The sequence below is a fragment of the Lactuca sativa genome, chromosome 9, assembly GCF_002870075.4.
Source record: "Lactuca sativa cultivar Salinas chromosome 9, Lsat_Salinas_v11, whole genome shotgun sequence".
Classification (NCBI taxonomy): domain Eukaryota; kingdom Viridiplantae; phylum Streptophyta; class Magnoliopsida; order Asterales; family Asteraceae; genus Lactuca; species Lactuca sativa.
The window spans coordinates 49,801,926-49,828,208 of NC_056631.2; the positions used below are offsets into that span (position 1 = coordinate 49,801,926).

At 36.4% G+C, this 26,283-nt stretch overlaps 1 long non-coding RNA gene across 1 annotated transcript; it reads right to left on the minus strand.

Annotated features, from left to right (window-relative positions):
* Positions 1 to 209: 209 nt before the first annotated feature.
* Positions 210 to 4,460, minus strand: LOC111921279 (uncharacterized). The gene is made up of 6 exons (XR_002860132.3): positions 3,709 to 4,460; positions 2,449 to 3,014; positions 2,226 to 2,304; positions 2,008 to 2,145; positions 811 to 1,919; positions 210 to 730 (listed from the first exon to the last, which is right to left on the minus strand). It is a non-coding gene; the product is annotated as an uncharacterized LOC111921279 (long non-coding RNA).
* Positions 4,461 to 26,283: the final 21,823 nt, after the last annotated feature.

The window sequence follows — 26,283 nt, forward strand, 5'->3', positions numbered from 1 at the left end:
CCCAATGACAATTGGTAATTAGCCTTAATGTAAAGTCCCAACGACATATAACTGGAATGGAAAGTTTATGTGGATAATGGAATTGATTTGTCTATGTTAATGGAAGAGTGCAAACAAGCTGAGGAAAGAATGCAGATTAATAAAAATAAAATAAAAAAACATGAAAAATGGATAAAAAAAAAGACTAAGAAGTAAAAGATCGTTTTGAAGATAAAGTAAGAATTAGGGACGACTAGTCTACTATTCCAAATAACATAATGAAAACATAATAAAATATTCTTAAAACAATAATCATAATACAACCAAAGTCTACTATTCCAAATAATTTTTGTCATCCTATTACGATAACTAAATATAGTATCTCTAGGTGACCGACGTGTCTCCACTGGTACACCCAATGGAAGCATTTCCATGAACACGCACACATAAACTCCACAATCTCCTCTTTCTCCTTCTTCAACTTTTTACTGCTGTGGCACATGTTAGCTTTAACGAATTCCACCTTAGTAGGTTTCTGTCTATTGCGAAAATGGACACAATATGATATGTGTTCTAGTTCACTTAATATACTATCTCCTAACGATTTCAAACTAGCGTAACTAGCGTCACCCGCATATCTTTTAAAGAAACCACACCATTCGGCTAAATCATATATGCTCACTTTCCATGTAAGGATATCCAAATTAGCCAAATACCAATGCAAGTGCGGTATGTTGATGGGAATTAAAACCTTCAAAAAAAATGATAAGTTATTAGATATATACATATTTTAATATATATATATATATATATATATATATATATACTAACCCGATCAATATGCTTCCAATGTGGTCTATCAACCATCCCGGCTGCTACACGCATCAAATAATGTTGTTTCCCAGGTTTCAAAGTCATGCCTTTAGGATTAATAATCATCCACCTACAGGTCGACGGATTTATTTCCTTGAGCAGGGACGTCCAGATAACCAAATGTTGCATGTTAAAAAAAATTCATTTTGTACAATTAATTATCCAACACTTTTGTAATATAAAATAAGGGATGTATGTTATCTCAGAGAGCTACCAAGTAAACTTGATCAAAATTCTCAATTCATCTCAATACCTCTTAAAAGTCTATGGTCCTAAAATACCTCTCCCATGTTCTTTCCCCACAATTTCCAAAATTCTTCATCACTATCTGCATAAATGTCCAATAGTAATGGTCTTTTTTCTACATTATTGGACTTCTATAGTTTTTTCCCTTTTCTGTTATTGAATGGTTCCGTCGACGGAACCTACAAAATCAATATGTTAATTAATTTGGAACGATTATATACTATATAAATAGTAATTACTTAATTTTATACTTGTGTGTAAGGCTCCCTACAAAATTCCGATTTCATTTTTACCCGCCCTTTTAACGGTGTAACTGTGTTATCCTTAACTACAACAACAAGCGGTGGCGTCTGCACATACGTGTGACTTGACTCGGGATCCAAACGACGAAAAAATGCTTCCCCCACATCCACATTTTTCATATCGTTCACACCAAATTGTTTATCATTTTCCTAACTATCCATTCTCTTCCCAAAGTGCTCGATTCTGGTTTTTAATTGAGTGACAACGCCCAATAACTTGTCAATTTTATTGTCTTCTGTGTGGTGTGTTTCCTGAAAATGAGAGGTTGAGGTGTAATCTGCTCCTCGAAAATGAGAGCCTGAGGTGTAGTCTGCTTCCTAAAACTTAAACAGGTGAGGTGATGGAGACCGCTGCTTAGGAGGACTCTGTTGTTGCAGTGATGGAGACTGCTCCTTAGGAGGACTCTATTGTTGCGGTGGCGACTGAACTTTGTCTAGAGTCCAATTTACGTAACGCACAAAGAATGGAAAATGGATCTCAATAGGCGTTGCTTCAAAAACACGTGGGATGTTATTTTCCTGCAAAATTAGAAAATTAAATGTAAGTATATAAAATTGTTGTAATTTTTAACTATATATAATTAATATAAGGAATGTATAATTGTACCACTGAAAAGTCTAATATACGTAAACATTGTTCGAGAGATAATGGTGTTTTTATTCTCCATGCCCTCATTCTTGGAATTTCATTTTCTGTGTGATGCACAAACCTCAAAGCTTCTGGAAATGTCTCCAAAATCTATACCTAGTATTACGACAAAAAATTATGATTTGTCCAAACTTATAAGCACTTAAAAAATTGAAGTAATTACACCTAAAACTAACCTTAAACGGAAGTTGAAAACTGGTAACCGTATACTTCATCATCCTCGTGTAGCCCACACTCTCATTATCACGTAGATATCTATACATTTTACCAAACTATAATCGTAATTGTGTTTCACTATACCTCCACAAATACGTACCCCACACAAGCCTATCGTACTCATTATAATTAATATAAATCATCAAGTATTTATAAATAAATAATAAATAACAAATTTAATACCTGTTCCAATTATATTGACTATCGGCTAGCTCATACATTGTCGGCAGAATGCACGTATTATTGTCTCGTCCTATGAGACCCCTCAACAAAAACACCATTTGCATAACCATTACCGCATCCTCATCGCTACACATCGAGAATGCTAGCCCTTTTATGTACCCTTCTAAATCTTTCATCCGTAAATATTCATCTCTCACACTAGGGAACAGCCAATTCCTTAATGTTGAACTTGTGCTGACTTTTGTATTTATTATAACAACATACGGTCCAAATCTCAAACCGTTAATCAAACAAAATTTCATTTCACCATATTCAACTACCCTGCCTTGTAACTCGAACCGAAACTTCCCAGCCCTGGCTACCTCTACATCACGAACCTCATACAACATCATCAAATGACAGAGCATCAGCTAACCATTAGGGGTGGGCATACCAATGAACATCCCAAAAGCTGTCTCTCAAAATAATTCAACTCGCCTACTATTTAGTTTTGTAATGAACTTTTTAAATATAGTCCCCAACACCCCTCTAAAAGTACATTCTGCAGGCTATCCACGCAAACTATGCTGCAAAAGATTAAACATATATGCCAAAATTAGAAAAATGGTACTGAAAAGTAACTTTAAATAGCATTATACTTTTATTTTTATAGCATTGTACTTGTATGTATTGTTTTTTTTTACCAATTTTATGCAATAAAAATAAAGTTTTTATTCTATAACTTTTTATACAATGGTCTACGTGAATAATTATCTTTCAAAATAAATTGTCCTTTTTAAAAATAAATTTATAGAATTTTACAGAAATGGTCCCATATATATTATAAATTTGATATAAATGGTCCGTTTTGATAATAATTATAGAAGTTTTCAATGCTTTTTTTAAATTACATAAATAATTGGAAATCGATTTTAATATTAATTTACATATAATCAATATAAAATGATCTCAATATTAAATGGTCCATTTTAAAAGATAATAATTATAGAAAATCGAAAAAAAAACTACATTTCTGCAGAGGCATACATCGTTCCGCAGAGGGCTCCTCTGCGAATATGCTCTCGAGCAGAAGACCTCTACGGATCTGTTCATGACGAAAAGAATAAGATAAATCGATTTCTTATTTCACAAACTCCAGTCCTTACACCCTAACCAACATAAATGTTTATATATAACATTTAACCTATCACTTTCCAATTTATATAATCAATTTCTACTTCCAAGTTTATACAAAGATTAGGAAAAAAGTTGAAATATTACTTGAGTTCCATATCCATCGGATAACACATCGGAGTGCAGTTGCTCCGCAAATCGAGCTCTCCGCGACATTTTTGTGTCCGTTCCGATCATGAATCGACATCCGCAGCTTCCTTCCGCGAATCGACTACCCTACTCTCCTTCCGCGTTCGAGTAAAGAGGAATAGAAGATCCGCAGAGCAATAAAGAATCCGCAGAGCAAATAGAAGATCAGCAAAGACGCGTATGCAGATCCTTAAAACCCCAAAATCCTCAATTTAAAACGATATATTAACACGATGAAGCTTAAATCCTCAATTTAAAACGATATATTAACATGATTTACGTCTTCCACTGCTTTTCCTTACCATCTTTAGAATCTTCTTCTCTCATTTCTTTTCTCTTTTCAGATTAGGGTTCCACCGACTGTTGATTCCCCTACTTCGATTCCGGTGACTTCGATTCTTCAGAAGAGGTTAGTAGTTCATCCCATGCTTCATTTTTAAATTGTGTTTCGGTACCACTCTTTTGTCTTCCGCTTCCGCTTCCGCCTACGTCGTTGATGTCTCAGGTTCCTATTCCAGACCATGACCATTACGAATGGTTAATGAAAACTATGTATGTGTTCATCATTAGAGCAATTTAACTATAGTACTTTGAATGTTTGCTTTTCTTAGGTTGTATCCATTGAGAATTAACAGGGACCTCAAATTGGTTTGAGTGGCTCGCGTTCTCTAGCCTTACCAGATAAAAGAGAGGTAATAATGTGCGTTTGTTTGCTGTTTAAACAAGAACTTCATTCATATTGACTGATTAATCAGGAAGAGTGTAATCAATACCAACTGCCATGTGATTAAACTCTAATATTTATATTTGATTATTGTTGTACTGAAGTGTAATTATTTTTTGCTTAGGGTTTAAAATTTCAGAAAAACGTTGTCCAAGTTTGAGAATCTCCATCCCATGTACTTTTTCAGTTTTTCTGCTATTTTGAATTGAGTTGTTATTAAAATTGTGTGAATACAATATTGATGACAATTAAATTTGGCATATGTAATATTTGTTGGTGTCGTGTTACATTAAACTTCATATTAAGTTTCCAACTTCAATAATAAATTACCTATAAATATCGTTACTTTTTTTAGTAAAACTTCATGATAAGTTTCCAACTTTAATAATATTACCTATAAATATGGTTAACGTTTTTAGTAAAACGTAATCACAGAAAAAGATTATAAAGCTGTTATGCTTTTATTGGTTCTCTCATTTGTAATTTGGTGTTTCTGTGTTCTTTTCACGCAGAATGGGTTTTTTTATTTGTTGGATATATTTGCATACAAGTTGTTTTGTTAAATTCATAAAAAGTAGGTACCAGTTTACAACATTTCTTTACGGTATGTTATGCTCCAAATACTCAAAAGAGAGTGTGTCATAGATGATATTAATAAAAATTTTAGGATCTGTTCCTCTAAGTTCTAATAGAAAAAGGGGAAAACAAAAATATACCGGAAGAATACTCTTATTTTCAAAGGTAAAAGAGTTAAAAACTTTAATCTACACGAACCTATTTTTATACTAATCACAAAGGAAACCTACTCTACTATGGCTAGTGGAAAAGAAAATCTAATCAAATTCAAATACTACATAAAAAAGACAAGTTTCCTAAAATACCTTTTGACTAAAAATTGTCTGAGAATTCAAATACCACATAAATAAATAAATAAATAAAAAAGCAAGTTTTCTAAAATACCTTTGGACCAAAAACTGTCTACATCTCTTTCCTATTGGTATATTTCATTTTTAATTTTGGTTGATATATTTTGTTTTTGTTTTTTCTTTTTTTTAACAATTAATGTCCTTATTAGATGTATTTCTAACATTTTTAGTTCCTCTCTAGGTAAAATGACTACAAAGAAAAAAAAACAAATTAAAGGTATGCAACCGATTGTTTAAGTAATATACACTTTTTTTTTGTCATTCCATAGCATTAAGGGTAGACGACATTTCTATTTATGGGTAGACTTTTCTACTCTAATAAATGAAAATGACTTTGTCACATGTTCTTCTCTCATAAGATTAGCCATATGTCATTTTGTCATAATTTGAAATATTATTTTCCACTTGTTATTATTTTAATTTTCATTTTCAATATATCATTGATTTACTTTCCATAAATTAAACCTACCATAATGACTATCAAATTTTAAATTTCAAATTCAGTTCCAAATAAATTTACAGTTAAAACCTTTATGTTTAATATTTTGTTATAATTAACCTGTTTAGTACATACTAAACTCATAATTGTAATTAATTTATTCTTTGCATATTTTTTTTCTCATAATTTTCACTTATTTCAATTTTAAATTCAAATAAAATTTCTATTTAATCGTTCGTACTTAACATTTTGTTTTAATCAACCCGTATATTATACGGGTCTCACAACTAGTTAAGTAATTAGAAGAAATGCAAGTCGGAGACAATACATGCGGAGTATTCACCGGTTGATTGCCCACGCATTTCCTTTATTTTTTTTATTTTTTTTACCTTATTTTTGATATTACATTATTGCTTAAATCTTAACTATGGATTTAAAGTCTTCTTTTGATATGTTGGAATAGTGCTCTTCATTATTCTTATTCTTATTTTAATTTCAAAGGTTTCCATATCATTCATGTTATTACATTTGATGTTATTCCACCGCTTTTCTTCTTCACAAGTCTGTTTCTTTTTTGTATGGACGCACTGTCTAAATGTGATAGAGAAACCAATGACTTTTGTCTTGCTCATCAACTGGGTGACCAATTGCAGCAAGTTGGTCGCAGACAGCTTTGAACTTGCGACCAAATTCAGAAACAGTAGAAGATCCTTTTTGGAGTTGCCTGAGAGAATCCTTGAGATTTTGCATTCGTTCTTGAGAATCATGATTGTAAGTAGACATGCACAAAGACCTGATCCGATCCGGTTTGATGATGTCACGCCGAATCCGATTCAACCTTTAATCTGAACCGGTTTCAAACCGGATTTGACCGGTTTTCTGAGCCTCGCATCCGATTCGGTTTAATCCGATCCGAAATCTGATCCGATTTTCTCTTTTTTTTCTTTTTTTTTTAAATACACATTTTTTGGACCTCAAATATAACACAAAATGCAACATGGGTGATGAGTTATTAATTAACTCTTTGATCGATTAGATCTTTGTAACAGGTATGCGATGAACGTAAAAACAGTAAACAAAACACAAGTATGAATCAAAATGTGTCGAATGATTAGATTACTCGATCCTCAGCAGAGCTTGACTAAGAACTTCCACTGTAGAGGATTCTAGGGTTACAAAACAAGAACAATAAATAATCTGAAGAATAAATCTCTAATCGTTACTAATCGTCCTCTCTTTCTAAGATGCATGCAAGCACCTATTTATACTAAACCCTACAAAACTCACGGATGGACAGTCCCATACCGGAGATACATATTGGACTAGCTAACGAGCCCAATAGACGCAACACTATATACGACCCAACAATCTCCCCCTTTGCGTCAAATTGGAGCGAGACTACTTCTTCTTCTTGCTTGGGCCAGCAGCGGGAACCTTCTTTGTTGTATCAAACAGACGTGAGATCAGTGCCAGGATAGTCTGTCTGAATCGAATGTGCCATTGAATCATATCATCAAAGTACTTTACATCATCCGCTGTGTTCTGCTTGCATCGATGGATGATCCCCAAAACGTGTTCCAAACAGGCAGTGGTGTAGAGATGTTTGTCTGCCAAGGCGAAAAGACATTTCTGTCCTTCGTTCCTGGTAAACATGACAGAGTTTCTCTTTGGGTCAATTTTTCCCATCTGCATCATATTGAGATCACTGGCAGAGCCAACAGGAGATATGGTAGGCTTCTTCTTAAATACGCTCGCTATCTCCTGATCCATCAAAGCAACTTCCATGATATAGCATACAAGCATCCTCTTAAAGTGGTCGATGATCGGACCATATTCAGCTTCGTTTGTAAGAAGGATGTTGTGCAAGATAATCCAATCATGGGGATTAAGGTTGAGAATATCTGCAAGTGAGATGGCATGTTCGGTCTTGGCAGATCCCCATAGTACCTTGAACCGAACGTTGGTGAAGTTACCTTCCCTGAACGGCTTTAGGACTCGAACATTGACAATTTTCTGAGCGCTCCAAGTTTGGTATTGAGGTTGAGCTGCCCTCAGATAAAATTCTACTAAGTCCCGATCAACCTGTGAATGAGGATGAGGGAACTCTGCAATGTTGGCAAAGGCATGAAAAACAAACGCCTTTCGGGTCAGTGGCATGTCGAACTGCGAGTCGACAGTGTTAGAACGATCTAAAGAGATCACAGGTTCTAGCCACAAGATACTTGGTGTTTCGATGGCTTCTTTAATCAGCTTCTCAAGAGTCCACGGAGGAAAAAGAGTTTTCCTGCTCTCAAGAAGGTCGTGGGCTTCTTTCTGTTTCCTTTCGGCTTCTTCAGCCTCTCTAGCCACACGAGCATTAATGTCAGCCTCGTTGTTTCGACTTTGCCGCTTCAAAATGTCGACAATCGTCTCTTTATCATCTTCATCACTCTCCTCAGCAATGTTTTTGCCCTTGTCTTTTACACCGGAACCGGAGGCTTGGGCTACTGGAGGAGGTTCGGTTGTGAAGCGAATGAGATGTAGAAAAGTAATGTAGATGGTGTAAAGAAACCCAAAGTACATCTGCTATGAAAAATAGGGACTAAGCAGAAAACTCTTATCTCATGTGAGAAGAGAGTTAGGTAGCTCATGATTAGAATAAATATGAGAGCCTAATTAGGAAGACAGGGTTTGTTTGTACCAAGTCAGTAAGGCTTTTATTCAGAATCAGATGAGGCTTTGGACACATACAACAGCATGCTTCTAGGGACACTTAGCTAGTGAAATGATTTACCCACAAAGAGACATACAAAAAAATAAGAGCCAAAATAAAAAATAAAAAAATATTTTTGGAATTTTTGAATTTACGAAAGAAAAAGAAAAAATAAAATAAAAGGATAAAAAATATTTTGGAGTTTTTGATAATAAAAAAAAATAAGACATAAAAAAATGAATACAAAAAAAATGTTGGAACCGAACCCGAGCGTTCGGTCTAATTTGGTTGCCAAAAAAAATAAGATTGAAAAAGAAAAGAATTTTGACAATAAGAAAAATGAATTTGGAAAAATAATACAAAAGATTTACAACCAAGGAAACTACCTTTGAGTGATAAACGAAGATCAGATGATGCAACCGAACCCGAGCATTCGGTCTATTTCGGTATACCAGAGCAAGACCCGAACCCGAGCGTTCGGTCCATTTCGGCATACAAGAGACCCGAACCCGAACGTTCGGTCTATTTCGCTTCTTACTTTTGATCTTGAGAGGTAATTTTTGGTACTGACTCCGATTCCATCATTCCTAGCCCTTGTAGAATTTTGTTGAAAGAAGCTTCAGGACGAGCTTTGGTGAAGATGTCGGCCAGTTGATCAGTGGTTCGAACAAAATGAATTTCGACGTTCCCGTCTTCCACATGATCCTTAATGAAGTGATAACTCAGTGTTATATGCTTAGTTTTGGAGTGTTGTACTCGGTTATGACAGATCCTAATTGCACTTTCAGAGTCGCAATATATTGGGATCTTTTTCATATTGAGTCCATAGTCCCGAAGTTGGCTTTGGATCCAAATCACTTGAGAAGTACAGGAGGCAGCTGCGATGTATTTTGCTTCAGCTGTAGACATAGATACACAAGTCTGTTTCTTTGATTGCCAGCTAACCAACTTCCCGTCAAGGAATTGGCAGCCTCCAGTGGTGCTTTTCCTGTCTAGTCCACAACCTCCAAGGTCCGCATCTTAGTAGGCTTGAACGAAGAAACCTGAGTTGGATGGATACCATAAGCCAAGAGAGGTAGTTCGTTTCAGATACCGGAGAATGTTCTTCACTGCAAGCATATGAGGTTCACGAGGATTCGCCTGAAATTTAGCATAGTAACAAACAGAAAACATTATATCAGGCCTGCTAGCAGTAAGGTAAATTAGAGAACCGATCATCTGGCGATATAGCGTAATATCGACTGCTGGCTTATCCAAGGATGGAGTGAGCTTGGTGCCGAACGCCATTGGAACTTTAACCTTTGAGTCTCCCATCATGCCGAATTTAGCAAGGAGAGTCTTGGTGTAGGCTTCCTGGTTAATAAAGATGCCTTCGGGTCCCTGTCTAATATTTAAGCCAAGGAAAAAGTTAATAGGACCCATTGAGCTCATTTCAAATTTAGTCTCCATTAGCTTTCTGAATTCAGCCGTTAAGCTAGGATTCGTTGAGCCGAAGATGATATCATCGAAATAGATTTGAACAATCATAAGGTGGTTACCTTCCTTCTTACGAAAGAAGGTTGGGTCAACCGAACCTTGTTTGAATTTGGACATCTTCAAAAACTTAGTTAGCGTTTCATACCAGGCTCTAGGTGCTTGTTTCAATCCGTATACCGCTTTGTCCAGAATATAGCAGTGATTGAGGTATTTTTCATTCACGAATCCCGGAGGTTGCTCCACGTACACCATTTCTTCAAGTTCTCCATTTAGAAATGCGCACTTTACGTCTATTTGGTAGACCTCAAAGTTCTTGTGTGCAGCATAGGCAAGAAATATTCGAACAGATTCCAGCCTAGCTACAGGAGCACAAGTTTCTTCATAATCGATTCCTTCCTCCTGGTAGTATCCTTTCACAACTAGACGAGCTTTGTTTCTTATTACATTGCTTTCCTTGTCCATTTTATTTCTAAAGACCCATTTGAGACCAACAACTGAGGCATCTTCAGTAGTTGGAATGAGGCGCCAAACCTTATTCCTTTCGAACTCATTAAGTTCGTCTTGCATAGCTTGAACCCAATCAAAGTGATTAAGAGCAATGTTTACTGTCTTTGGTTCAACTTTTGAGACGAAAGAGTTAAACATACAGAACTCTACTTTTGAAAATAAAGATGTTTGCTTTGCCTTCAGTTGAGATCGGGTCAGGACCTTTTCAGAGACATTACCCACAACCTGGGAAACAGGATGATCTCTAGTCCATTTGACAAGAGGAGGGTAATTTGGATCATAGGATGGATCTAATTCAGCATTTACCTTCTCTTGTAATTCAGATTGACTGTCATCGTCATAAAACATATCGGCATTCTCCCCCTCGACTAATGAGCTTTCAGGTGTATCATGTCTTTCCGGTGCTACAGGAGATTCGGGTGCAGTTGAGCTTCCGGGAGCTACAGTACCTTCGGGTGCAGTAGAGCTTTCGGGAGCAGCTGGAGAAGAGTTCTCCCCCTCAACTTGTGAACTTGGCTGTTTTGAAGAAGATGGATTCTCCCCCTCAACTGAAGCACCGTGCTGAGAAGATTCAGTTGGAACTGATTCACCTTCACCCAGTCGTTTGGCAGCGTCATCGACAATTTGCTTCAGATGATCAACTTTGTTGTCTGCTGCATTGGCTTCTGAGAGAGTAGCCTTCTTCGGTTCATCGAACAACTCCACAAACTGCTCAAAAAAATTTGCAATCGAGGCTGTGACTTGGCCTGTTTGAGAGAAGATTTCTCCAACTGATTCTTCCGTGGCCTTCAGCTTCTTGACATAGTTGTCATCGAAAGTCACATAATATGTTTCTTCAATCTTCCTCGAATGCTTGTTTAAAACCTTGTATGCTTTCGAAGTGAGAGAATATCCCAGAAAAATCCCTTCATCGGCTTTTACGTCGAACTTGTTACGATGTTCTTTAGAATTGAAGATAAAGCATCGTGAGCCGAATACGTGGAAGAATTTGACGTTTGGCTTTCTGTTGTTGATGATCTCATAAGGAGTAAGAGTGAAACGCTTATTGAGATAGGACCTGTTCTGCATAAAACATGCTGCAGCAATAGCATCAGCCCAGAAATATAGAGGTAGAGAAGCGAAACTTAGCATGGTTCGGGCCGCCTCACACAAAGATCGGTTTCGTCTTTCGACAATCCCATTTTGTTGAGGGGTGTAGGGAGCTGAGAAGTTGTGACTAGTTCCTTTTTCTGCTAAAAAGTCTTCAAATTCTTTATTCTTGAACTCCAGCCCATTGTCGCTTCAGATGTTGCGAACGACTTTCCTCAGCTGCACTTCAACCTGCTTGATAAACATCTTTAGCTTGAGAGTTGCCTCAAATTTGTGCTTCAGAAAGAACACCCATGTAAAACGTGAAAAGTCATCAACAATAACAAGAATATACTTGCTACCGCCAATGCTTTCAATAGATGATGGACCACACAAGTCAATATGAATTAACTCAAGTGGTTCAACGACTTTAGTGTTTATAATGGATGGGTGACTTTGACGACTCTGCTTCCCCATTTCACACGCAGCACACAAATGTTCTCGATCAAACTTGAGCAATGGAAGACCCCGAACATGACCTCCTGTGACAAGTTTGTTGATATCCTTGAAGTTGAGATGAGAGAGCCTTCGGTGCCACAACCAGCTTTTGTCAGAATGTGCTTTGGATAATAGACAGATAGCTGGATTTCCTTTGATAGGTTTGAGATTAACTGGAAACATTTTGCCTTTGCACTCCGATTTGAGAATAACTATTTTTGTTTTCTTCTCTATTATTTCCGAACCCTCATCATCAAACGAAACTTTAAGACCGGTACCTCCAACAAGCTGAGATACACTGATGAGGTTATGTTGTAGTCCTTCAACGTATGTAACCTTTCTAATCGTGAAGTCTCCATTTGTGATCATCCCAAAACCTTTTATTGTGCCATATGAGTTGTTCCAGAATTTGACATTCCCGCCGTTTGGAAGAGATCGGAATTCCCTCAGCTCTTCCTTTCTCCCTGTCATGTGACGTGAGCAGCCACTGTCAATATACCATTCTTCGTCGAACTGCTCGTCACTGATAACATGCAAAAATCAAGCAGATTTAGGAACCCAAAGTTTCTTGGGTCCACGTGAGCCTTTCACAGGAACTGGAATAGTAAGAGAAATGTCAACAAGATATGTTCTTTTTATTAAAGTTGTTTCATCTTTCTTCTTAATAGTGAAAACTTTAATTTTGTTAACATTTGTTACAGTTGGTTTGGATTCAGGTTTAGGCGTTTGGGCCTTGGAATGCTTTTGATCATTCTTGAATGAGGAAACCTTTGATTTTCCTTTCAAATCTGTTGAAGATTTTGGATTTTGAGTTTGAACAGAATTGAATTTAGAATGGGATTGAGAAGAATTAGAACGAGAGAAGTTAGACTGAGAAGTTTTCTTGACTTGAGGTTCTAGGTGGCCCTTTTGTTTTTGGTCATTAGTGGGACCGAACCTTGAACCTTGGTAGCTTTTTCTCTAGGAACCAAACCTATGCTTTCGGTAGCTGGTGTTCTCTGAACCGAACCTTTCCCTTTGGTTGTTATTACTTTCTTGCGGTCTGACTGCTCTTTTCTCTGACTTTCTGTCATGATAAGAAAAATGGGAGTTTTGAGATCGCCAGAACTGTTTTCGCTCTGAGAGATTCTTTTTGTATCTCAGATTCCTTTGTTGCTTTTGATCCTTTACTTGCTTCGGCTGTCGATGGATGTTGGCTTTTTGCTTTTGCTTTTTGTCAGCTGGTTCACTTTGAACTGATGATTTTTCGCTTGAAGGAGTGACTTCTTCTACAGGAACTTATTTTGTACCACTAGTACTTGGCACATCGAAGTTGTCAGGCTTGTTAAGTGGCTCTGGCACAAATCTGTCTTTGGCTTTCCATGACGTCTGCTCTGACAGATCAACGGTTTCGTCAGCATTATCTATAGGAGCAGACCAGAAAAATTCATCACAGCCATCTGCATTATCTTCGTTTACTATGGCCGTGAGTTCGGCTGTCTGATGTTCGGTTACTCCTATGACCTTATACACCTGATTTGGTGTTGTTCTCACCTATTGGTACACAACAACCCTTTCTTCAAGAATCGGGGTCTTATTTTGGGACAAACGAGCGAACTCCACAGAATTTTCGAAAATAACATTTTTGTGGTTTTCGGGTTCGCTCTTGACAAACTCAGAACAGTCGATTTCATCCGCTACAGAAATTTCACTCATATCATCATCCTCATTGAGCTCAGGCGCGTTTTCAACATCAATTTTATTTTCTGAGCTCAAGTTGGCATTCAATGAATCAAAATTTTGTATGGTTTCGGTCCTTAGTTTCAGTTTATCGTTTTCATCCAAAATGTTTTTCAACATGTCCTTATGGTCCTTGGACTTTATAAAAGATTCGATTTTGTCCAGACCATACATATAAGTCGGATTCACATCATCAGACGAAACTACACTTTCACAATTATATGCTTCAGCGTCGATTTCATCTTCCTTAAATTCAAGGAAGGGCAAGATCATGCGATGAATTTTCTGCCTTATTTCACAGTTCAAATGAAGTTGAGTGATGTTAGCATAAAGACGTTTAGCAATTCAACAAAAGACATTTCTTTGTTTCAAAAGTTTTAAATTGTCTCTTTGCAAATAAATGTTTTCATCTTTGGATTTAGTCAGCTCCGACTCCTTCAGCTCTATCCACATCCTCCGTTCCTCACTCTTGGAAGACACCCTGCTTATTTGGTCAGTTAGGTTAGAATTGGTGACCCGTGTTTAAGTTAAACTGCTATCTAGATTTGAGATTCTTGAATTTAAGCTTTTTAATTATTTTTCATACGAATTTCGTGGGACTTTGAATGAAACAAAAACGGATTGTACCTTCTTGATCAATTCATCTAGCTCATTGATCTGCACACTGAGAGGTTTTGCTGTGAAGCATAGGTCCTCTCGCTCCTTGGAGTCTTCATTCCCAACATCCGTATTGTATCCCCTCATTTGAGATACATCTGTCACCATCAAACACTTCCCACCTCTTGCAACGTATGCCTTTCCATGAGATGGCTTCCTGACCTCATCATCCTCTGAGTCGGTTGACCAGACCTGCACGCCACCGAACTCATCATCCGCTGCCGAACCCTGCACAATTAAAGCATTCATTGAAGGGTTAGCAGTAGCTTTCTTTCTCTTGATCCCTTCCAGCTTTTCCATCAACACGTCCTCTTCATCTTTTTCCTCATCCTTCTCTGCCATTTTCTTTAGAACACAGTCTTTGGCATAGTGGTTCTTTCCTCCACAGGAGTAGCAGTTCACACCTAAATCTCCTTCAACTTTCGCCTCTTTCTTTGGTTCCTCTGTCTTCGGTTCCTCCCTAACCTTTTCAGAACTGTAGCTTCCCTGCCAATTTCGGTTCTTATTGGTAGGGAACCTTTTCTTAATGAACCTCTTTGGATTCGACACCATCATTACATAGTCTTCAGAAGTAAGATCATAGTCTTCTAAGTTGAGATCTTCATCTTCTACCACACTTTTGCTTTTGGACAAGAGGGCCAAGGACCCTAAACTGGAGACCACATTTTTCTCTTGCAAAACAATCTTTTCTTGGGATTTCAAAATCCCCACCAGCTTTGCCAACGAATAAGATTTAAATTGCTCATGAGCTTTAACAGTGGACACAACCGCTCTCCACTCGGATCTAAGGCCATTCAAAAAGGTTACTTTTTGTTCAATCAACTTCCTTTCTATATCGTGTTTGATCATCTTGCTAAGAAGATGATTGAAGCGATCGAATGTCTGAGTAACAGTTTCATCAGAATTCTATTTAAATTCACCAAACTCAGACAAAAGCAAGGTCTGAATAGAATGCTCCAAATCCTCATCATTGGAATATAGCTCTCGCAGCCTATCCCATATTTCTTTAGCAGTGCTGCATGAACTCACTAGCCTGAATGTATCTGATTGCAGAGCGAATCGAATCAGTCTCAATGTTTTAATGTTGCATTGAAACTTTTCCTTTTCGTCTTGAGCAACATCCTTTATGTCCTTTAACAGATCATTGTACTCTTTCTGAGTTTTAATGATTTTTGACGTTCCAGAGTGAGCAAATGGTCCAGAAACGATTGCTTCCCAAATAAGGTATCCATTGTCTTCCGATCCGATGACAAAATCTTCAAAGTGATGTGCCCAGACTTCGTAATCCTGGGTGTAAAGAATAGGAATCTTCGTCGTCGATCCAATGCTGTTAGAGATGTTGATGGGATTAGATTGTGACTCGTCCATGCTTGATCGTTTTTAACCCGTTTGAAAGATCAGACTTGTAATATTTAATATTAGGGCAAACAAATAAATGCTGAGTTACGTCAATAATGGAATGACGGCTCAATAAATATTAGTTAATGCGGAATAACCCTAATCGCAAACTCTTTCACAGAAAATATGTGTATGAATTACACAGCCTCCTGCTCTGATATCAATTGATGAGTTATTAATTAATTTTTTGATCGATTAGATCTTTGTAACAGGTATGCGATGAACGTAAAAACAGTAAACAAAACACAAGTATGAATCAAAATGTGTCGAATGATTAGATTACTCGATCCTCAGCAGAGCTCGACTAACAACTTCCACTGTAGAGGATTCTAGGGTTACAAAACAAGAACGATAAATAATCTGAACAATAAATCTCTAATCGTTACTAATCGTCCTCTCTTTCTAAGATGCATGCAAGCACCTATTTATACTAAACCCTACAAAACTCACGGATGGACAGGCCCATACCGGAGATACATATTGGACTAGCTAACGAGCCCAATAGACGCAACACTATATACGACCCAACAATGGGTACATTAAAATTGTTAAAACATACATCAAACGTCGAATTAGAGAGAGTTTTAAACTAGTTAAATAATAATAATAATAAAATGGCGTTATAACATTTAGCCAAATGGAAATAGTTTTTGTGGTCTTCCACTTCATGTTGCCTTCATTTAATTGTTCTTCAACCGCCACGCAAGTAACTAGGCAATGCCATATTCTTCATCCCTGTCTTCGTCTTCGACTTCATCGTCATCGTCTTCGTCTTCCGGAGGTGTTCATAATCCTTGTGCATATTCTTCATCCATGATCTCCGGTTCAACATTTTGTGATAGTGGGCCTTCTAGTGATGCCAAGTGTTGTATACGTTCCACAAAATCCAAGTAATCCTTCAAGCAAACGCAAACCTCTACCGCAACCGGGGTAAGATTCGTCCTCAACTTTGATAAAACTCTTCCACTAAAAGAAAAGACGGATTCCGAAGCTACCGTGGAAGCTTGGATGGTTAGTAAATCACGGGCCATGACGGAGAGAATAAGAAATTGTGCTTCCTTTTCTCTCCACCAAGCCAAAAGATCCAAAATTTTAAATTGTGGAGCACTCATGAATTTTAAAAAGTTTGAACCCATATAAATTCCAAGTTCGCTACTAGGCGTTAATGTGCGTGCTCTTTTGTTTTCCTCCTCCAAAAGGTAGTTATAGAGGTCGATATGAAAATCCGTTCGACCCCCACCACTACCCGATGCACCGCTAGTAGAGTCGGTTACACTTGCAAAAGTGTTTGACATATTGCCATATTTTGTAGCGTAAATGTCAAACAAATTAGTAAAAGTATCATTAAAAATGTTTATTTGGTTACGGATATAGTTTGAGTTATCTTTGTGCAAATTTAAAGACATAACAATTTTGGTAATCAAAGCCTCTACACTCGTAACATTAATACATGGGTTTAATGCCGCGGCGCAAGTAAAAAGTGGTGGCATTTCTTTGAAATATTTGACTAGTTTTTGTCTCATTGGTCTCGTAGCCAAAACAAATATTTCACTTCTTTGTTCAAAATGTTCCAATTGTGCGTACATCAACCATAATTCATTTAGTAACAACGGACTTGTAGGGTAATACACACCCGATAGAAAAGTGGTTGATTGTTTAAAAACTTTTAACATTTCTACAAACTCTTCCATCAAATCCCAATCATAATCCGAAACCGGGTTTTTTCCTTTTGAAATTGTGTCGTAAAATAATTGCAAAGCAATTCTTTGACGTGTCAAACTTTCAAACATCATGCATGTTGAACTCCATCTAGTGTCACAATCCCAATGAGGACTATATGGAGTTACGTTAATGGAAATGGCAAACTTTCGATATTTTTCCATTGTAGCTTTATTTTTTCCAAAAACTCTAGTTAACACAGTTTTGAATTTTTCAATCGTCGAATCTATCATTTTTAAACCATCTTGTACCGCAAGATTAATAATGTGACAAACACATCTAGTATGAAAAAACGAGCCATCCAAAATAGGTTTATATTTTGCAATTAATCTTTTTGCCGCGGCGGTATTGTTACTTGCATTGTCAAACGAAATAGAGAAGATTTTGCCGCGTAAATTATAAGTCTCTATAACACTTACTAAAATTGCAAATAATCTTGCCCCCGTGTGAGGATGCGCAAAAAGTTCAAAAGCAATAACTCGTTTGTTCATTACCTAAGTAGAGGGATCTATCCAATGTGCCGTGACACAAAGATAGCTTTTGGGACAACTACCGGCGAAGGACCAAACGTCACAGGTTAAAGAAACACCGGTTTTTATATTTAAAAATCCCAATTGCATATCTTTTTTGGCTATATCCCAATACTTTAAAGCATCATGTCTAAGAGAAGTGCGACTTACTTGTCGGTATTGCGGTTGCATTTTCTCCCGCAAAATCCTTGTTAATCGTGGGTTGTCGAAGTGGTTGAAAGGATAGCCCTCTTGAATCACGAACTTGCAAAAGCTTTCACGAAGGTCATCATTGTTGTAAATGAAGATCGACCCGTCGGGAGTAATATTTGGTTGACTTGGATTGCTTTGACCTTTTACAGCCGGACAAGTTTTTGTTGTATGACTCATTAACGTGCTATTGCCATCTTTTCCCAAAAACATTCCGCACTTCTTGCATCTCGCTTTTTCCTTCCCGTTCGACAACAAACACAAATCGTAATGTTCCCACACTTCTTTACTCCGAGTGGTTGGTATGATTTTAATCACCGTTGCATCTGAATCTTAACCCGCGGTTGAATTTCTCGAGCTCATTTTTTTTGAGTATTATGAAAATAAGTAGTAAATTTTTTGTGTAAAATTGAAATGTAGCAAATGAAAGGTATATATAGGTGTTTAGAAGTGCCAAAAAGTAAAAAAAAAAAAAAAAAAAGTCAAAGTAGCCGTTTTTTTTAGGTTCCAACGGCTAGTAAAAAAAATTCAAATTTTCCCATTTTTTAATGGTAACAAAAAATCCGGTTTCAAACCGGTTTTGGATCCGGTTTCAACAAAATCCGGGGTATAATCCGATTTGCTGTCCGAAGTCTCGATCCGGTGGCCGGTTCAATCCGATCCGGTTCGGTCAAAACCAGTTTTGACCAAATCCGGTTTTCGGATCGGATCGGATCCTATAGCCCAAACCGGTTTTTGTGTGCATGTCTAACTATAAGCAAGTTCAAGAGATCGCTAAATTTCGTGGGAGGTTTGAAGCCCTAGAATTTCAGCCATGGCTTCTTTAGATAAAGAAGACTGAAGAATAAGTAATGCACGCTGATCTGCTTCCAGCCATGGCGTGTAAGCAGGATTTGGAGAAGAGACTTCAGCAACAACTATGGTTTTTGGTGGTGGAGGAATCGAACCATCAACATAACCAGATAGGCGTTGATAAGAGAGAAGGGGCAGAAGTTGATTCCGCCATAACAGATAATTGGTGGAGGAGAGTTTGATAGTGAGCATGTGCAGAATCGTATTGAGAGGAAGAGTGCCATCTATGGGTGCTCTTCAATATTCGACCATCACTCGTCCGGATATCTCATATGTTGTCAATCAAGTTAGCCAATTCCTTCATGCTCCCACCACTAAACATTTTCAAGCCGTTAAACGCATTTTGCGTTATGTTAAGGGAACCTTATCATATGGTATGCACTTTACTCATCCATCCTCATCGTCTTTGATTGGATACTCCGATGCAGTTGGACACGTTGTATAGAAACTCGTCGTTCCACATATGGCTATTCCATATTTCTTGGTGGGAATCTTGTTTCCTGGAGTGCAAAGAAGCAACCTACGGTATCTCGTTCTAGTTGTGAATTTGAATATCGAGCAATGGCCAACACTGCTGCAGAGAATGTTTGGATCACTCATCTCTTGCGTGAATTACATGCCTTGCCCCCTGATCGTACTACTCTTCTTTATGACAACCGAAGTGCTCTCTTTTTAATTCAGAATCTCGTTTCTCACAAACGCGCGAAACATATTGATATTGATTATCACTTCATTCGAGAATTGGTTTCTTCCGGTAGCTTATACACACGGTTTGTTCCAACATCATTACAGCTAGCCGACATTTTTACCAAGAGTCTTCCCCGTCTGCTTTTTGAACAGTTTCGCGCCAAGCTACGTATTGCTCCTCCACCACTTCGCTTGAGGGGGGGGGGGGGTGGTATTAGCGATAACTCTTGACATCTGTCAAGATAATCTGATAACATTTATTTTATTTATTTTCCTTATGTTTAGGCTAGTTTATTGGCATGTATATCTTTGTATCATCTGTATTATATATATATATATATATATATATATATATATATATATATATATATATATATATGTGTGTGTGTGTGTGTGTGTGTGTGAATAATAATCAAAAGTATTCAAGGGTAAATATTATAATCCTTATACTCTTCCTGTATGTGTTGATGGTAGAATACCTCCTATTTCATGAGATGGATCTCACCACATTATATAATAAGGTATGTCAACTTTTAAATGTAACAAATATAACAATATCAGATGATAATAAAGCTATATCGTTGAAATAACTAATGTCATAATAGATATCTCAGAAGGCGAGGCCACACCCAATGGAGATAAGCGTGCTAGCAAGGGTAGAAGATGTGATACCAAGATGAAAGATTATTCCTACAATAGATGTCATTGATGCTGCATTTAATGATCATGTTAATAGGGAATATGTAAGGTTGAACTAATTGGGTAGAATGAAGAGTTGTATTTTGGTGATGGTTTTATAAGCTTTTTGATGTAAACCTACTTGAGAGCTTATTCTTCTTCTTCTTTTTTTTTACCCTTTTTGGTAATTTAATTGTGTATAGGGTTGTACTTCGGTGGGCATAACCTTCAAGCAAACGAGCTTTTGTTTTGTATGTAGTCACTTGGTATCAGGAGAGAAAGAAGGAGATGAGCTTCAAAGGAATTCGGATGTTATTGAGATACTTAAAAGGCATTTTACTTTCTTTAGAGTCTTTCATTTTTTGTATTAAACTTGCATTGTATGCTTTTGTTATGTAATTCATATCCAATCCATGCAAAGGATGGACACATATACTAGTTGAGCATTAAATGCAACATATATCTATACAATCTCAATAAAAATATAATAATAATAAAAGAAATAAAAAATAAAAACATTGGTGAATAGCAAACATCTACAAAGAAACTTTTTTTCCCTATTGTAGTAGAAATAACTTTCATTAAAGAGACAAAAAACACTTTTACTAACCCTAAGAGTTATTTTTATATTATTATTATTATTATTATTATATATATAATACGGTTACCCAAGTTGATCATCGATCTCTAATCGGGTATAAATGTTTATTCATCATTATATTCAAGCATCAATTGTTATAGAATAGTTGGTATTTTGTGTGTTCATTTTCTTAGTTAAGATTCACCGAGAATAATGTTGTTTGTGTCATTATTTTATTATTAGAAAAATTAAATTAAACATCTCTTGTAGAGTGATCAACAATAAGAGTATTTACTTTCTGCATATTATATATACATTATCCTTCAATTTATCCAACTTGAAAACCTTTATAAAAATTCTATTTTATGTTATTTACTAGTTATGAGATTTGTGTACTACACAAGTTGATTAAAAAAAATTAAATATAAAGGTTTAAACATTAAACATCTTTAAATTAAATTTTCGTAATAAATTAATACAGCAAAAATTAATTATTAATAGGTAAATACTTCAATATATACTAATAAAGTAAAACTATTGACATATTTTAAAGAAATGTTAAATAAGTAAGTACTTCAACATTAGATGTCTTATTGCTAAGTTTAATGTCATTATCTAACATTAATATTTTTAATACATATCTGCTTTTAACTTCGGACAATGCGACATACAACTACCCATTAGTGAGCACTGGTTGTCGCAAAAACTCCAGAATTTCAAGAACAAATCTAAAATCTGATGAACAGTTCTGGAATTTGGAGAAAAATTTTCTTTTGTTTACTTAAATAGTTAAATCTAACATAAATGTAAACAAACATAGTAAATGTCAACTATATACACTATTAGGGCATAAACTCAGACATTAGATTGAAAAATTATGACATTAAACACTTCGGAATAGACATTTCGTACATACACAGAAAGATTTCTTTGGAAAAGAATTGGAAAAAACAAAAAGAACTCCGAAATTTGAAGATCAAATCTGAGATAGGGTATTTAGGAGCAAGTGGTCGTTTTTCAATAACCAAAAGAATGTTATATTTTCTTTAAAAAAAACTCGTTCATAATTGTTACTTTGCTCTATATATATATATATATATATATATATATATATATATATATATATATATATATATATATATATATATATATATATATATATATATATATATATATATATATATATATATATATATATATATATATATATTAAATACAACAAATGGGACATTATGGTTGTTTGATATTTAACCTTTTTTCCATTTCATGTATATCTAAAACTAATTGTATTTTTTTCTTATTTGAGCAATGAATATAGTCTAAAAGTAAAACCAAATTAAAAAGATATATTAATATTAAATCATTAAGTTAGTTTATAACTTTTAAAATATAAAAAAAGTAATTGGATATAATTTGTAGTAAATTATGTTATTAAACTAATTGTTCAGAACCTTATTTGTATGTAACATAAAATCAAAGTCAAAATTGATTTTTTTTACCATGTCATGGGTATTCATTAGTTAATTGTAGTAAACTATGTTATCAAAGTAGTTTAAGAATTTGAAATTAGAAGCAAAGTTTGTATTGATGAAATTGATATCCATTTATTATTAATTACATTTATCGCATATATTATAAAATAGAAGAAAACCATAAAATAGCATATGAAAAAAAAATTAATTTAAAATAACCACAAAATGACATATGACAAAACAAATGAGGGCATGACATATGTCAAAAACGATCTTAATTTATTAGAGTAGATTTACATATATCTTTATGCGTTAGAATATGAAGTTGATAAAGAGCATACTAGTTTGTATTCAACCATGCCTCCTATAATTATTTAAATGTATTTCAGCCGTAATAATCATCAGTCCAACTACATAAGTTGAATATACAAAGACATGTGATACAAAAAAGGAGGTTGTTTAGATCAGAAAATTCATTATAAGAGTTAGGGTGTAACACCCATAAAATTCGAGCCAATTCAAAAATTTTTAAATCATTTAAAACCATTCAGTTATTACAATTTGTTTTCAAAATAATTGAAACATCAGAGTTCTCAGAAATCATAATCATCAATTGAGGAAGTGTAAGGTCACACATTCGCCTTCCCGCAGTCATCCGCTACACTTGAAACAATAAACTAAAACTGTAAGCTCGAAGGCTTAGTGAGTTACCCCCAAAATATCAACCTCAACAATACCATAACCATATCATATAACAAACACATAACAACCATCCATCTCTAAGTCTATAGTCTGACTAGACTGCCTGTGCCAGGCCTTCAGTCTATCTGGCCCACTCTCTGACCCTCGACACGTCTGCACCACCCTCTCAGGCCAGCCTATCCGAACCGCTCGTCGGGCGTTCGGCCTGACTATGTGCCCTCCCGGGTCTGCAGTCTATCCGTTCCGTCTTGGGTATGTTGGCCTACAGCACAAAGGAGGACCCGCCTCAACCCAACCCCAATCAAATAACCATGTGCACATATAGCATATAAGCACATAACAGTCCATAGACAAACAAACCGATCTAGCAGATCATATACCATAGCAACATCCTAACCAGGATGCCGACCTAACCGATCACTAACATAGCATCATCCTATATACGAGGATACCGACCTAACCCGATCACTAAACATAATACCATCCTAACTACCAGGATGCAGATCTAACAGATCAATAAACATATCAAACAAAACCAGTATACAATCCGAGAAAGGGTCGGCCTTGGTGCCTTAGACCCTGTTGATATAGTGAGGATAACACACCTCACAAGTAGTTAGGGTTGTTCACTGTTTGGATAAAACCGAATTGTCTAATTGGACAATTTGGATCAGACTATTTGGTTCGGATATTCGGATTTTTGGATTGGTTTTCAGCAAAACCGAATTATTATTTTGGATTTCAGATTTGTTTTGGTTTATAAACTAAGGACCGAATAGTCAAAAAAAACCGAATAGCAACTTATTATCTAATTTTCATATGTATCTTTAACTATTTCTAAATTTACTAAATTATTATTTTTAGTTATTAGAAATTTTCATCGAATATAATACTTTAAAATTACTTCTTATCAAAAGTTCTGTCAATGAAATATTAACTATAATATATTTACTTACTATTTGTTCATAAATTATAATTTATAAAAAAAACATAGTTTCTTTATAGATTTTGCTAATATTCAAGTTATATATTTTTCAAAATGTCTTACCTCTTGAAAACCGAATTGTAAAAACCGATCCAACCAAATTGTAATTTGGTTGGATCGGATCGAATTTAAATTTAGTTTGTACTATTCAGATCTATGTTTTGAAAACCGAGATCTATGTTTTGAAAACAGATCTATGTTTTGTAATTTGGGGTTTTTGGGACAAGAAATGCTTCCATAATACCAGAAAGGCTACATCTATGACCTACAAGCATAAAGTTAGAAGCTTTTTACCTTCTGGAACTTCTAGGGCGCAACACAACTTCAGATCTACAAGCCAATCTCCTTCTTCAACTATTTGTTGCAATGGCTTCGCCTTCAAGAGCTCAAAATACCCACCAACTCACTCTCACACACAAGAACTAGGGTTTGGGGACGTTTTTGGAAGATAGAGGCTAAGAAGGAGGAGAGAAAATGAGCCCTAAGGATGTTTATATAGCCACCAGTCCGAGATATTAAGGTTTCCTTCTGTAATGAGTATGCCCATCATACACAAGTGTACGCACAACATACTAGGGCACGCCCAAGTAAGTTCAGCGTACCCTTATGTACGCGCAACGTACTCCTCTTGGTCCCAAAATTAAAATTTATCCCTTAGGCTCTTCATGGCTTTACCCTTCCATCCCCAGGGACTAAAAATGACAAAACTTGGGATGTTACAACTCTCCCCTACTTAAATTCGATTTCGTCCTCGAAATCATTCCTTCCATTCTCGGTAACCCGATATCCTAAGGGGTACCTCCACAACCTTGACATCCGACGACTTTCGAAGGAGACTAAACCCAATGGGAATCTTTCCTTCCAGAGAAAACGAATCCATAAACCCATGCGACATACAACCCTACTCCACCTAAAATCCGCCATCTGGAAACTTGAATTCGTTATGTCTCCCTAACAAACCACACATACCAACCCTCGCTAGTTCCCTTCCCATTACTACTAACGAACTACTCAGCCTTTGGAACCTGAGGTTTCTACCCATAAATAGAACCATCGGTCATATTCTGTTGAACCCCTACGCCTATAACTTATCGTTTGCCCGCGCTGGGTATCTTGGCCTACTGTATAGAGCAGGACCGCCTCAGTCCGATCAACCATAACTTTCCATCTAATAGACCATCAGGATAAGATGTTCACATTATACCTATGATAATCCACCATGTCGCTCCTCATTGCCCACCACTTCAAGTGGTTACCACCAACACCATACCCACCTTTATCGGTCAACCAGTATGACACTCATAACTAGTCCATATCATACCTTCGGGTTGGAATACCAATATGCCAAGTCAATTCAACCATCAAGTTGAAATTCTTAGGGTTTGTTGGCCTACCGCTTCAACCCTACCGCATACAATGTGTCCATAGACGATCAGGAGAAAGATCCAACCCGGTTCCCAGAACCTGACTGACAGGACATTCTAATTCCAAGCCTTCCTAAAGCTGATGAATACCCATCGGATCTACTCCCAGTACCTAACTGGAGTATTACCCGATCCAAGAAGATGAAACCTCGGAGACACTCCAAACTGATGAGATCACCAATATCCTCTGTACTTCATCCGATCTCTAATAACAACTTCTGATCAAACCAGAAATACACTGAAGTCTTTAGTCCACTCCAGCAGCATGCTCAATACCTGGGACAGTCCTACTGATTGCTATAGCATAGCAGTCTACTCTATACCCGCACATAGATTTACAACACATACAAAGTCTGCAGCATGACTGGACCGCCTCACCAGGCCTTCAGCCTATTTGGGCCACTCTTAGAACTTTCAGTATGTCTGGACCACCTCTCTGGGCCTTCATCTTTTCTGGACCGTTCTCCAAGCCTTCGACCTGACTAGTACGCCCCGCCATCCTTCAGTCTATCCAGACCATTCTAAACTATTGAGCATCACCCTAGGCCACCCCTCCTGGTGCTCTCTCTCCCATGCAACCTCTTCTCACCCACTTGGGGCTTCGAACTCTT